This window comes from Durio zibethinus, unplaced genomic scaffold (genome assembly GCF_047325235.1).
Source record: "Durio zibethinus cultivar Kanyao isolate XHJ-2024 unplaced genomic scaffold, ASM4732523v1 HiC_scaffold_300, whole genome shotgun sequence".
In the NCBI taxonomy this organism is placed as follows: domain Eukaryota; kingdom Viridiplantae; phylum Streptophyta; class Magnoliopsida; order Malvales; family Malvaceae; genus Durio; species Durio zibethinus.
The window spans coordinates 70,001-85,000 of record NW_028322923.1 but is presented as its reverse complement, the minus strand read 5'-3'; the positions used below and the strand labels follow the sequence as shown (position 1 = coordinate 85,000).

At 31.4% G+C, this 15,000-nt stretch overlaps 3 non-coding genes across 3 annotated transcripts; 2 read left to right on the top strand and 1 right to left on the bottom strand.

The window, feature by feature from the left end:
* Window positions 1-3,802: 3,802 nt before the first annotated feature.
* TRNAS-GGA (transfer RNA serine (anticodon GGA)) lies at window positions 3,803-3,889 on the top strand. The gene has a single exon. It is a non-coding gene; the product is annotated as a tRNA-Ser (tRNA).
* Window positions 3,890-5,267: 1,378 nt separating this feature from the next.
* TRNAT-UGU (transfer RNA threonine (anticodon UGU)) lies at window positions 5,268-5,340 on the bottom strand. Its single transcript has one exon. It is a non-coding gene; the product is annotated as a tRNA-Thr (tRNA).
* A 2,843-nt stretch (window positions 5,341-8,183) lies between these two features.
* On the top strand, window positions 8,184-8,256 carry TRNAF-GAA (transfer RNA phenylalanine (anticodon GAA)). The gene has a single exon. It is a non-coding gene; the product is annotated as a tRNA-Phe (tRNA).
* The last annotated feature ends 6,744 nt before the right edge of the window (window positions 8,257-15,000 follow it).

Genomic DNA, 15,000 nt, shown 5'->3' with positions numbered 1-15,000 from the left:
ATCCATTTTTTCTTTAGTTATTCACTAGAGCAATTATGATCTGGAAGTCGATCCGGGGCAAGTGTTCGGATCTATTATGACATATCCATGAGGCGCTCAACGGACCTTTTTTAATCTTATAAAACCTTTTCCGGACTTTACTTACATTGGTGCAAAAACAATTTTTTTGTGCAACCTGTGTATTGTATTCCTATCTTAATTAGAAGTTCCTAGATGGAGTTTTTTTTGTCTTACATAGATAGAACAAGGAATATTACTCTATCCCAACTCGCGTGAGCATTCATTACTAAGGGATACTCCAGTATTGATATTGAGTCATTCGAGGGGTTTTTATTCGTTTTAATAGAAGCAGAAAAGAAAATATTTTTTATTTTGCTATATCCGTGTATTACTTATCCTTACGAAATATCAGACGAAATAGAACGATTTTAGAAAGGATATAATGAAATTCTTTGATTGGTTTTTCCCAGAGAGAGAGAAATGATCTGACCGATGGGTCCAACAAAAACAAACAATTACACAATTAACAATTCCAATTAAATTAATATTTTTTAATATTTAAAGATTCAAATTGAATATGAATAAAAAATCTAATTTAATAATTTTAATGGTAAGGTAATTTAATTAAATGGATTTAATAGAATAAGAATAGAATTTAATAGTAATAGAATTTTCTAATTTCTAATTAGAATTTCTAATCCGAAAATAATAAATAAACAGAGAGCTCTTGTTCTTATTCGAAACGCCTCGTGATCTTTAACCAATTCTGCGCTTCAATATAATTACCAGGAGTAAGCGCTATAGCCTGTTTCCAATACTCAGCGGCTTGATCGAACCAAGCCTCCGCTATTTCAGAATCCCCCTGTCGAATGGCCTGTTCTCCCCGGTCGGAATAGGCGGGTCAATTCCTTCCCTTAGAACCGTACTTGAGAGTTTCCTACCTCATACGGCTCGGCAGTCAATTCTTTTGGTGTCCCATTTTTTTACCCTACCATATATCCAATTGAATGAGATTTCTCATAGATCCTATCGATTTGTCTCGGGTTAACCAAAAGAGGTTAATTACATGAGTTTCAAACTTTAATTTGGATTAAATTAATAATGAGTTTTATCTTTTCTCCCACCTTCAGAAAAATAAAGCATAGGCGTTTCGGGATTATCGTCCGTTAGATTTTTCTGAAAGGTAACTATCTCGGTTTCATATCATATATAAATTTATATAGAATCCTTGAAAAAGACTTCTTCCTCATAAAAAAGACTTACTGTCTTTGGGATCTGATGCTACACCGCTGCTCAATAACTTAGGGGATCGGCTCTATTACATAAGTTGATTCCTAATTTTTATCTCATATCATGACATAAATAAGCAGTTCTTATTTATTTTTATTGTATCGGCCCAAAACCTCGCTAATTGATCTTTACGGTGCTTCCTCTATCAATTAGATCCTTTATCCATAGAATAAAGTATCTAGGCATATATATTTCTTCATATTTTGACTTCTATGAAGTTTCTTTTTTTTTTTTCTTTTTTTGTTACAGCTGATAAAAATCGTTTTTTGGACGATGCAATATGTAGAAAGCCTATTTTATTTACTAGCGTATTTATTTACTAGCGTATTTGCTCTTTCTTTCCTTTTTTTTTTTATTTCTATAGTGGAGATAGTCGCACGTAATGACAGATCACAGCCATATTATTAAAAGCTTGTGGTAAGAACGGGTTTCGTTCTAGTGCTCGAAAATAATATTCTAAAGCTTTTGTATGTTCTCCGTTACTTGTGTGGATAAGGCCTATGTTATAGAGTATATAACTTCGATCATAGGGATCAATTTCTAGTCGCATAGCTTCATAATAATTCTGTAAGGCTTCCGCATAATTTCCTTCGGATTGAGCCGACATCCGTTACGGTCGTCATTCGATTCAACGAATTCTCCGTTCCAAAACCGTACGTGAGATTTTCACCTCATACGGCTCCTCCTTTATGTGCATAATGAGAATAATCCATGGAATTAAAAAAAAGGTCGAAATATTGTCATTATGAACTGAGCGGGGCTAATGTTTTTACAAGAAATCTCTAGCCAACCCTCTTGCAAAAGATCTTTTCTTACCATCAAGCGTGTTCGTACTAGATAAATAAAGTAAACTCCAACAATTTCTTTGTTCTCAACGCTCCTTAATTTCCAGGAATTAGTCACTTCAACAATCTTCGATGGTTATATGGGTATCCAAAGTACGAACAAGATGGATGTTTGTTGTCCCAACCATTTCTCTTAGTTCCGATCCCGATAAGGAAAGGGAATCCTTTATAACAATAACAAAGTTTTCGTGTTGTTGATTCCTAGATGTAGTGCTTCTTCCTCTATGCCGCCTATTGGTACTAGTGTAGTAGGGTTGACCCACAATACAGACCCATAGGTGTAACCTTTCGCTCAATACTCGAATCAACAATTGAAGCATCTGAGGTTGCATTAATCGGGGATACACGACAGAAGGAATTGCTTTATTTATAAACTTCACCTTCAACAAGCGTAGATTTCTTTTTTTTTTTCAATAGTCTTTTTTTTTTTTTTTCTATTCCGAATCATGTGTCTTTTTCCTAAGACTAAGAGCGGTAAAATAAAAATAAAAAAAAAAATATATATAAAATAATTAAAATATATAAAATAATTATAATTATATAATAATAATCAAATCGCACCATCTCTGTAATAAGTAAATGCCTCTTTTTCTCCTGAAGTTGTCGGAATTATTCGTAATAAGATATTGGCTACGATTGAAAAGGTCTTATCAATAAAATTTCCATTTATCCGCGATCTAGGCATAGGTAGCAATCCATTCTATAACTCTTTTCATTACCCCTTCGTGAGAAAAAAAAAAGGATCTCACAAACAAAGGAAGCGTACAGTACGAAATAACATAAAAGCAGACCCATTCCATAAAAAAAAAAAAAAAAAAGATATAGCCCTCTACTTTACTTCAATTTTTTTGGCAGGAATCAAGAAAAAAAAAAAAAAAGAAATATTTGAATCCTATTTTATTTCATCCAAATTTATTAGTATAAGAATTTATTAGTATAAGAATAAAATATAAAAAGAAAAAAGAATTATTACGATTTCATCGAAGTTGAAGAATCAAAAAATTTATCCTACGGATTAGGATAGATTAGCAAAATTAGAGAAGTTTTGATTAAATTATGATAAAAAGAGGAAAAATAATCGAATAATCGTTCTATGATGAAAATAAAATAACTGCCCTTTTTTGTGTTTTGTGCATAGCAGGTATACAACATATAATCAAATATAAAAATCCCTTAGAGGATTTATGAATTTGTAATAGATTTACAGAGTAAGAGGTTGTTGTTGAGAGATCTAAAACTGGAAAAGAATTTTAGAATTCTTATAGAAATGGGGAATTAGAGTCTAAAGAGAATTATGAACTAAAAATATCCATTAAGCATAGTCTAAAAAAAAAAAACCAATCGATTGATTTGATTCGTTTCAATTCATTGATTTAATCCAGTCCGGTAGAAATATCAGAAAAAAGATGGGAGTGCCTTTTTCGCAAACATGAATAGATATATATGGTATATGTTTATCGTATTATATTATTTATTTTTAACAGCCCCCTCACAAAAAAATTTCTTCGAGTCGGGAGGCTAAAGAAAAAGTGCTGAAAAAAGTGATGAAAAGTTTTCTATTTTTATAGCTAGTTTTCTAGTTAGAATTGATATTGTTCGTACCTCTCGAACAATCTAATATGAATAACTCGCTATTCGCTCGGGTTATCGGCCATAATAATTATGTAGGAGAGATGGCCGAGTGGTTCAAGGCGTAGCATTGGAACTGCTATGTAGACTTTTGTTTACCGAGGGTTCGAATCCCTCTCTTTCCGCACCTTCACCTAATTCGCCAATGTAACTGACTACAATGTATCAAATCAAATAAGAACAGATACTAAAGAGTTAGACCCTTCTTTGATATAGATTCTCTATTCCCAATTTCTTTTTAATACGGAATACGTAAAATAGCGTACAGGGGATGAAAATCTACCTACGGATCTATCATACATGAATAGGAGAAAAATAAAATTTCCGAATCAAATCCCTTACCCTGTCTTCCTTTACTTAACCTTAACTCAGGTGAAAAGGGAGCAGAACCCTTGTTTTGTTATTTTAGTTAGGTTTAAGTCTGACGAGAATAATATTCTACGACAAGCAATTCATTTATTTTCAAACCGACCCATTTCCTATCTATTATTTGATTGACTAATCCTTTATATTGTAATGTGTGAAGGGTCAAATGCTTTGGTAATTCCTCATGGGTGGATGAATCAAGATAATTTTGAATCAGAGTTCTAGATTTTTGTTCATCCCTCGCTGAAATAATATCTCGGGGTTTGCAGCGATAACTTGGTATATCTACTGTACGACCATTAACTAAAATATGTCTATGGTTAACTAATTGGCGGGCTTGAGGAATAGTTGAAGCCATACCTAATCGAAAAAGGATGTTATCCAAACGCATTTCAAGTAATTGTAGTAAAACCTGACCTGTTGACCCTTTTGCTTTTCTGGCAATACGAACGTATTTAAGTAATTGTCGTTCTGTAAGGCCATAATGAAAACGCAATTTTTGTTTTTCTTCTAAACGAATACGATATTGAGATTTTTTACCGGAGCGCGATCGGTTTCTAAGATCGCTTCCGGCTCTAGGACTTTTACTAGTTAGTCCCGGTAAAGCCCCCAGACGGCGTATTTTTTTGAAACGAGGCCCTCGGTAACGCGACATAAAGACTCCTTATTAATTTGAATTTTATTGAAATTTCATAAACCTAAATTAAAACTGAACTAAATGAAGCGAAATCGACTGAAGGATTGTACTACAAATATTAATGAGATGAATTGGATCAATATCCATACTTTTTTGTATTGTATATAATGTATATTGTATATAATGTATACAAAAAATAGAAATTAAAATAAAATATATATAATATATAAATATATTAAATATAAAATATATATTAAATATAAAATATAAAAATTAAAATCTAAAAATTAAACCAAAAAAAGTTTCCTTTTTTTTTTTCTTGATTTATTCTGCAAAGATCTAACTCCTCCAATTTTATTCCTAATTGAAAGTTTCTACGACATAATAAACGGATCGTTGACCTTTGGAAAGAAAAGGGGAAAAAGCTTTTTCAATGTTCTTTGATTTCAAAAAAACATTATCAATCATGTAAAAAAGTAAAAAAGCAAACAAATAGAGAAAGCCGGCTATCGGAATCGAACCGATGACCATCGCATTACAAATGCGATGCTCTAACCTCTGAGCTAAGCGGGCTCAAATAATAGAAATTTTGTATCCATAGGAATTCAGCAAACTATTACGATCTTATCTATTAACTATCTATTAGTTATTCATAATTACTATGAATTATTAATATGAATTATAGACTAGAATTTAGAAAAACTAGAATTTTAAATTTTAAATGCCATATTTATGCCATACATAATTTATGCCATATTTAATATAATCATATTTAATATAATGATATATAATAATATATAATAATATATAATAATGGTAGATTCAATCTAATATTCAATCTAATATTGATAGAATATAATAATTAAGAATAGAATAATATAATTCTATTTGATTATATTTTAATCATTCTATTTGATTATATTTTAATCATATTAAAAATGATATTTTAATTTAATCATATTTTAATTTAATCATATTAATATTTAATAACATTATATTTAATAATATTAAATTATAATAATATTATTATAATTTAATTCTAATTTTATTATAATTATAAAAATTATAAAAATAAATTATAAATATATTTATAATTTTTATAATTATTTATTATTTATCTCTATATTATATATTTTTATTTTATATTTATTTTATTATATGTTATCTTTATTCTATTAGTCTATTCTATTTAGTATTCTATTCTATTTAGTATTATATTCTATTTAGTATTATATATATAATTTAGTATTATATATATATTAGTATAATATTAGTATACTAAGTATAATATTACTATATTTTTTATTTTATATTTTTAGTATTTTTTAGTATATTTTTAGTATATTTTACATTTAAATTATATATAATTTTTTTTTTTTATATAGATATAGATATAGATTTAATTTAATAGATAGATTTAATTTTAATATAGATAGATAGATTTAATATAGATTTAATTTATTTATATTTAATATTTATTTATATTTAATATAGATTTAATATATATTTAATTTATTTATATTTAGTTTAGAATTATAAATAGAGTCTAATAATTAGATAATTATAGTGAAAATATTTTTATGCATTTATATATAATTTATATTTATATATAATTTATATATATATTATCATTATATAAATGATACGTTATAAGTCTAAATAATTAGAATGAAACTTTGTTTTTTAGACTAACTAATTCGAATTATCTTCGAAGTCGAAATAGAAATGAATGGAATAATTAGTTCTAGCTATTATGCTATTATACTAGAAAATAAATAATTAATAATGAATAAATTTTAAAATGAATAAATTTTAATAATGAATAAATTCAATTTTCATTTTTATTTTTATTTTTTTAGTTATCTTATTATGGTTATATAGGATAGTCTAATAAAAGAATAAGAATAAAAATAAAATTAAAGAAAAAAGAAAAGATGCAACCCATAGAAATGAAATCCAGATCATAATGAGAGATGAGAGACTCCTTTCTTTTGTTTTCATTCATAAAGGCGGAAGCTAAGACGAAAAAAAAAAAAAAAATCGACCGTTCGAGTAAATTGCCTGAGAAAACTGAGAGTAAGGGGGGCATATATATGTTATGGAATATCCATCTATATTGAATTGCGAATACAGAAATGATAAAATATTTTCTGATTGGACCAAATAAATACGGGTCTCCGATAGAGACGAAAGAAGATAAACAAACAAGAAATAAAATAGGTAAAGACCCTTCGATATAAGAATCAGTATCTATATCTACTAAATTCAATACTAAATTCAACGGTTTTCGCATAAAAAGAAAGAAAATAAATAAATGAAAGAAAGGGGAAAGGAAGGGAAGGAGAAAGGGGGAAGGAAGTGCATCCTAATGAGATCCTAATCTCAAGACACAAAGGGGATATGGCGAAATTGGTAGACGCTACGGACTTAATTGGATTGGATTGAGCCTTGGTATGGAAACCTACTAAGTGATAACTTTCAAATTCAGAGAAACCCCGGAATGAAAAATGGGCAATCCTGAGCCAAATCCTATTATTTTACGAAAATAAACAAAGGTTCAACAAGCGAGAATAATAAAAAAGGGATAGGTGCAGAGACTCAATGGAAGCTATTCTAACAAATGGGGTTGACTGTTGGTAAAGGAATCCTTATATCGAAACTCCAGAAAGGATGCAAGATATACCTATATAAAATATAAAATAAATAGGTATACTAATGAAAAACCAAAAAAGACGACTCGAACCCGTATTTTTTTTATTTATATGCAAAATCAATTTATATGAAAAATAAAAAGAATTGTTGTGAATCGATTCCAAGTTGAAGAAAGAATCGAATAGAATATTCATTAATCAAATCATTCACTCCATAGTCTGATAAATCTTTTGAAAAACTGATTAATCGGACGAGAATAAAGATAGAGTCCCGTTCTACATGTCAATATCAATACCGACAACAATGAAATTTATAGTAAGAGGAAAATCCGTCGACTTTAAAAATCGTGAGGGTTCAAGTCCCTCTATCCCCAACCCCAAAAAGCCCGTTTGCTATCTATTTATTTTATCCTACCCTTTTTGTTAGTGGTTCAAAGTTCCTTATGTTTCTCATTCATCCTATTCTTTTCCATTTTACAAGCGTATCCTAGCAGAATTTTGTTCTCTTATCACAAGTCTTGTGATATGATATATTGTGATATATATATGATATACGTACAAATCAACACCCTTGAGCAAGGAATACCTATTTGAATGATTCATAATCCATATCATTACTCATACTGAAATTTACAAAGTCTTCCTTTTAAAGATCCAAGAAATTCCCCTTTTAATTTAATACTTTTTCGTTTTTTTTTTTGTTTTCATTTTTAAGTGACATAGACCCAAGTCATCTAGTATTATGAGGATAATGCGTCGGTAATGGTCGGGATAGCTCAGTTGGTAGAGCAGAGGACTGAAAATCCTCGTGTCACCAGTTCAAATCTGGTTCTCGGCGTATGATTAATTTGTATGAGTATCTACTCTACAAATTAATTGATATAGATCGACATAATACATACTTATCTAGCTAGCTATCTGGAAGTAAACCCTCTCTTTATTTATTTTTTTTTTTTTTTTTGTTTCTATTTTTTAGATGAGCAAAGAGTCTATTATAATTATAATGTAGTAAAAAAAATAAATAATGTAGTAAAAGAAAAAAATTTCATTATCTTTCCTCTTCTTTTTTATTTGTTCACGCTGTGGCTCCTCACATTCAAAAAGAATGTTAATACTTCATACATATTTAATTAAAAAAAAAGATTAAAATAGTTGGTTGAAAGGCCCAACCAAAAGTCTGGTCTAGAGGAGTTCAAGGATAGAAATAACCAAGACTCATCTCAGCTACAGTACAAATAGAATCCGATTCCCTTTCATTTATTTATTTGTATTCTCTTTCATATTCCATTTCTTCATTCCTTTCTATGTGACTCTCTAGAGTTCATCTAAGTGATGTGCGCGATACAAAGTTCACGGTATAGAACCCTTGTTGTTCATCCTATTGTCTCGGCTCGTCCGAAATAAAATAAAAAGGTATCTTCAAAAATCGAGAATTTCAATGATGTATTGTCTTTTATTTCTTTTTATTTATTAGCCTATCCATAAGAATACGAATGAAACCTCAATTCCTCCGTTTGAGCTAGAAGAGAATGTACAAATATTCCTTGAATATTTGAAGTTGTAATTAGTTTCTTATCATTCAATGAGCGTCTTGTATTTCATAAAAATTGGGGGCAATGTAATCCTTACGTAAAGGCCACCCTATCCAACTTTCGGGCATTAAGATACGTTTCAGTCGTGGATGATTCTCATAAGAGATTCCCAACATGTCATAAGATTCTCGTTCTTGAAAATCCGCACTTTTCCAAACCCAGAAAACAGACGGAATTCTAGGGTTACTCCTTGGAGCAAATACTTTTATACATACTTCTTCCGGTTGATCTACACCATACTCTATTCTCGTAAGATGATACACACTGGCTAACAGTCCGCCTGGTGCTACATCATAAGCACATTGGGAACGTAGATAATTGTAACCATATACATATAAAATAACAGCAATGGAATGCCAATCCTCGGGCTTTATTTGTAAAGTCTCTATTCCTTGGTAATCGAAGCCCAAAGATCTATGAACTAGCCCGTGTTTGACTAGCCAAACAGACAAACGGCCCTGCATCTTTTTTATCTCTCCCGCACTTTTCTTTTTTATTTGTAATTTGTATAAGATAAGTATTTCACATTTACGATGAAATCGAATTTATGAAGATTAATTCGTTGTTTGTTATTCTGTTTCTGAATCCTACCTAATTCACTAATTCGTGGGAAGATATTGAACTTTTGTAGTTGAAAAATGTTTCAGGAGGAATCTCTGAAGTAGATGGTGGTTGATAGAGTAATCCTTGATTATAATTTCCAGTATGAGTACTGCGTACAAGACAAAACTTGTGATTGGTAGTAAAACACCGATCCCCCTGTTGAGATCTAATTCGATCTTCATAGATTTCGCGAGATATTTTCTTACGAAGTTTTGTTATAGCATCTATAACTGCCTCGGGTTTAGGGGGACAGCCCGGCAAATAGACATCCACAGGAATTAGCTTATCGACTCCCCGAACAGTACTATAAGAATCAGTACTGAACATCCCTCCTGTAATTGTACACGCGCCCATAGCAATAACATATTTAGGTTCGGGCATTTGTTCATATAATCTCACTAAAGAGGGAGCCATTTTCATTGTTACTGTTCCAGCTGTTAAAATTAGGTCCGCTTGTCTAGGACTCGATCTTGGGACCAGCCCATAACGATCAAAGTCGAATCGTGAGCCTATTAATGAAGCAAATTCAATGAAGCAACAACTGGTACCATAAAGAAGCGGCCATAAACTGGAGAGTCTTGACCAATTTGAAAGATCATTTAATGTAGTTGAAATAACTGAGTTTTGGGTTGTTCGATCAAGTAAGGGAAATTCAATGGAATTCATACTCAATGTTATTATTATTTTTACTTTTTTCTTTCTTTTTATTATCTGAATATTCAGGAACTAAGACCATTCCAATGCTCCTTTTCGCCATGCATAAACTGAACCAACAATTAGGATAAGCACGAAAATTAAAGCTTCTATGAATACGGGTACCCCCAATACATCGAAACTCATTGCCCATGGATAAAGAAAAACCGTTTCACACATCAAAAACAACAAAAACTAGAGCAAACATATAATAACGGATTCGAAATTGTAACCAAGCATCGCCCATTGGTTCTATACCCGATTCATAACTAGAAAGTTTTTCTGGACCCTTTCTAATCGGGGCTAAAACTCCAGAAATTAGAAATGCCAAAATAGGAATAGCACTTGATATTATTAGAAATGCCCAGAAAATATCATATTCGTAAAGCAGAAACATAGACGAACTCCTATGAATGTGAAAAATAGACCGGATTAGTCGATTCGACCTGGAATTCATTGTCAAGTCATCCACAACTGTTTGTTTAGTCAAACCAACAATTCAGTTTGATCGAATCGTCTAGTTTCGTTTGTTTGCTGTTGCGTTTTAAGATTTATTGATTGGAATTAATCCTATTTACATTTCACTTATTTCGATTTAATTTCGATATAGTACTAATTTGTATTCGATATAGTACTAATTTGTATAGTAATAGTATAAATAGATATTTATACTATTACATTTATACTATTACATAGATATTTATACTATTACTATATAGTATAGTAGAATACTATACAAATCCAAAACAAGTAAAACTTTTTTGTTTTCACTTCATTTCGTATTTTTCTAAATAAAAGGAATTCTAATATATAACTAATATCTAATATGTATTAGAAATAAAAAAAAAAAAAAAAAACCTTTTCTCTTTTCTATTATCTTATTATCTATTATATATATAGAATATATATAGAATATAGAATAAATTTATATATATATTATATAGTATATTATATAGTTATATATAGAATATAGAATAAATTTATATATAGTTATATATAGAATACATTTTTTATTTTCTATCTATATTTTATAGATATTATATCTTTTTATAGATATTATCTATATATATATTATCTATATATATATATTTAATATATATTATATATATTTATGAGATTCTGTTGAAATGCGCTTTTGTTTTCAGTTTCTGAGCGATCTCCCTGTGAGCGAGCTTATGGGAATGATTTTAACCAAGCAACTGGAAGCGACCAGTTCCAATCAACAAAGAATACAATAATTAGGAAAAAAACTATACAACTTTTTTTATTTGTATTTGGATATTCTTTATTGTTTTAGTTTGCTTTAGTTTTAAGAATATTATTTTCATTTCATTTTTATTAATTTAATAAATATTTTTTTATTAATTTAATAAATATTTTAAATTAATAAAATATAAAAATTAATAAAATATAAAAATTAATAAAATATAAAAATTAATAAAATATAAAATAAAAATATAAAATATAGGGCTATACGGACTCGAACCGTAGACCTTCTCGGTAAAACAGATCGAACTGATTATTATCAAAATGATTCGACCTATTTCAAAGACCCAACATGCATTTTTTTGCATTGGGCTCTTTCATTAACTGATAGAAATATCAGTTAGTCTACCATATATATATTTTTTCTCTTAGAAAAAAAAGGAAGATGGTTCCATGTGCTCTGATTCATTACTGATACAGGAGCACTACCAAAGTGTTTCAAAGAAGGGAAAGTTTATCTTGACGTAGGTCTGCTTCTGGCCTAGATCAACCTAAGTTAAATGAAGTCTCTATCATCCTGATTAAAAAATCAAAGATGAAACTTCATACACCTTAAGATTCATAGGACGAAAAGAGAATTTTTGAGGTCCTTATACTCATTATGCCTAGCATTGAATAGACTGGGTATTCGCCCTATCAATATCTCAAATCAATGATAGGTTCGATTCGGATCCTGCTCCTGCCTAAACGGCACCCGAATCGAACCAAACCATTTGTCAGGCTATTGTTCTCTTGTTTTGTTCCTTCAAAGTAATGGAGTAAGACATCGATTTCTCAAAAGGATCAATTTTTTTTGATTGCATGATAGACTCCCCTGAAAAACATTGGCGCGCGTGTAAACGAGGTGCTCTACCTAACTGAGCTATAGCCCTTGTGTTTGTGATACATATTTTATCATATTATTTAGATAATTTCTTGTCAAGATGAATATTACATGATCCAACATCATAATCATACCTTTTTGGTCGGTTTGATTGGTATTGCTTAGAAGTAATATCGGATTTATAATCCATCGATGTGATAGGTCCCTTTTCTTTCTCTTTATGATTCCTTATGATAATAAATGACCTACTTAACTCAGTGGTTAGAGTATTGCTTTCATACGGCGGGAGTCATTGGTTCAAATCCAATAGTAGGTAGAACTTATTAGATACCATTGATCCCGGTGTCTAATAAGTTTTTCTACCCACCTTCTTTTATTGATTTTCTATCTTTTTCATCCTATTCTATTTCCGTTTTCAATTTTCAAATTTTTCGTTAGATCAAATTTCACTATTTCACTTTTGATTGTATTTGATTCTATTTAATCAGCAGAATAAAAATGGGATGTAGAAACGAAAGTTCTGTTTATACGGAAATTCTTTCGATTAACCAACTAGTTACGAAATCGCGTTGATAGCCTTTACTCGTGTCCTAGCCCATCTGAGAGCTAGATTTGCCTCAATTGTTTGCCTCTTGCCTTCAGCTTTCCTCAAGTTAGCTTCCGCTATTTCAAGAGCTTGCTGAGCTTCTTGTGGATCAATGTCACTACCCTTTTCCGCATCCTTTCCAAAAATAGTGATTTCATTATTGACTATTCTAGCAAAACCACCCATCAGAGCCATCGTTAACCATTGGTCGTTAAGGCGTATTCTCAAAATACCTATATCTACAACTGTGGCAATAGGCGCGTGATTTGGTAATACGCCAATTTGTCCGCTATTAGTAGATAAAATGATTTCTTTCACTTCTGAATCCCAAACAATTCGATTATGGGTGAGTACGCAAAGATTTAAGGTCATTTATTCAATTTGCTCTCCATTTCTAAGTTCGTAGCCTTCGCAGTAGCTTCATCGATGTTACCTACCAAATAAAAGGCCTGTTCAGGAAGACCGTCTAATTCTCCGGAAAGGATCAATTGAAATCCTCTAATTGTTTCTGCTAGGCCAACATATTTCCCCGGGGAACCAGTAAATACTTCCGCTACGAAAAAGGGTTGTGATAAGAAACGCTCAATTTTTCGCGCTCTTGCTACGGTTAAGCGATCCTCTTCGGACACTTCGTCCAACCCCAGGATAGCTATAATGTCCTGAAGTTCTTTGTAACGTTGTAAGGTTTGCTTAACCCTTTGCGCAGTTTCATAATGTTCCTTTCCAACGATTCGAGGTTGGAGCATAGTTGACGTTGAGTCTAAAGGATCTACCGCTGGATAGATACCTTTGGCAGCTAATCCTCTTGATAGTACGGTAGTAGCATCTAAATGCGCAAATGTTGTGGCAGGGGCAGGGTCGGTCAAATCATCCGCGGGTACATAAACTGCTTGAATAGAAGTTATGGATCCCTCCTTGGTAGAAGTAATTCTTTCTTGTAAAGAACCCATTTCGGTACTAAGGGTGGGTTGATAACCCACAGCGGAAGGCATTCTACCCAATAAGGCAGATACTTCGGATCCCGCTTGGACAAAACGGAAGATATTGTCTATAAATAGAAGTACGTTTTGTTTATTAACATCTCGGAAATATTCCGCCATAGTTAGGGCAGTCAACCCAACTCTCATACGAGCTCCTGGCGGTTCATTCATCTGACCGTAGACTAAAGCCACTTTTGATTCCGCAAGATTTTGTTCATTAATTACTCCAGATTCTTTCATTTCCATGTAAAGATCATTTCCTTCACGAGTACGTTCACCTACTCCGCCAAATACGGATACACCCCCATGAGCTTTGGCAATGTTGTTGATCAATTCCATAATGAGTACTGTTTTACCTACCCCAGCTCCCCCAAATAGTCCGATTTTTCCTCCACGACGATAAGGAGCTAAAAGATCGACTACTTTAATTCCTGTTTCAAAAATAGATAATTTTGTATCTAATTGTATGAAAGCGGGCGCAGGTTTATGAATAGGGGATGTTGTGCGAGTATCTACAGGACCTAAATTATCAACGGGCTCCCCAAGCACGTTAAAAATTCGTCCTAGGGTCGCTCCGCCGACTGGAACACTTAGAGGAGCTCCCGTGTTAATCACTTCCATTCCTCTCATTAGACCATCTGTAGCGCTCATAGCTACAGCTCTAACTCGATTGTTTCCTAATAATTGCTGTACCTCACAAGTTACATTAATTTGTTGACCGATGGTATCTCGACCCTTAACTACCAAAGCGTTGTAAATATTAGGCATCTTGCCCGGGGGAAAGGCTACATCCAGTACTGGACCGATGATTTGAGAAATACGTCCCAGATTTTCTTTTTCAAGCGTGGAAACTCCAGGAACAGAAGTAGTAGGATTTATTCTCATAATAAAATAAAGTGAAATATGTCAATTTTTTTTTTCGAAAATTTTCTAATAAAAAAAATCTTCGACAGCAAGTTGATCGGTTAATTCAATAAGAAATGGGGATTAGCACTCGATTTCGTTGGTACCATCCAATTGAATGCAATTCAATTGGATT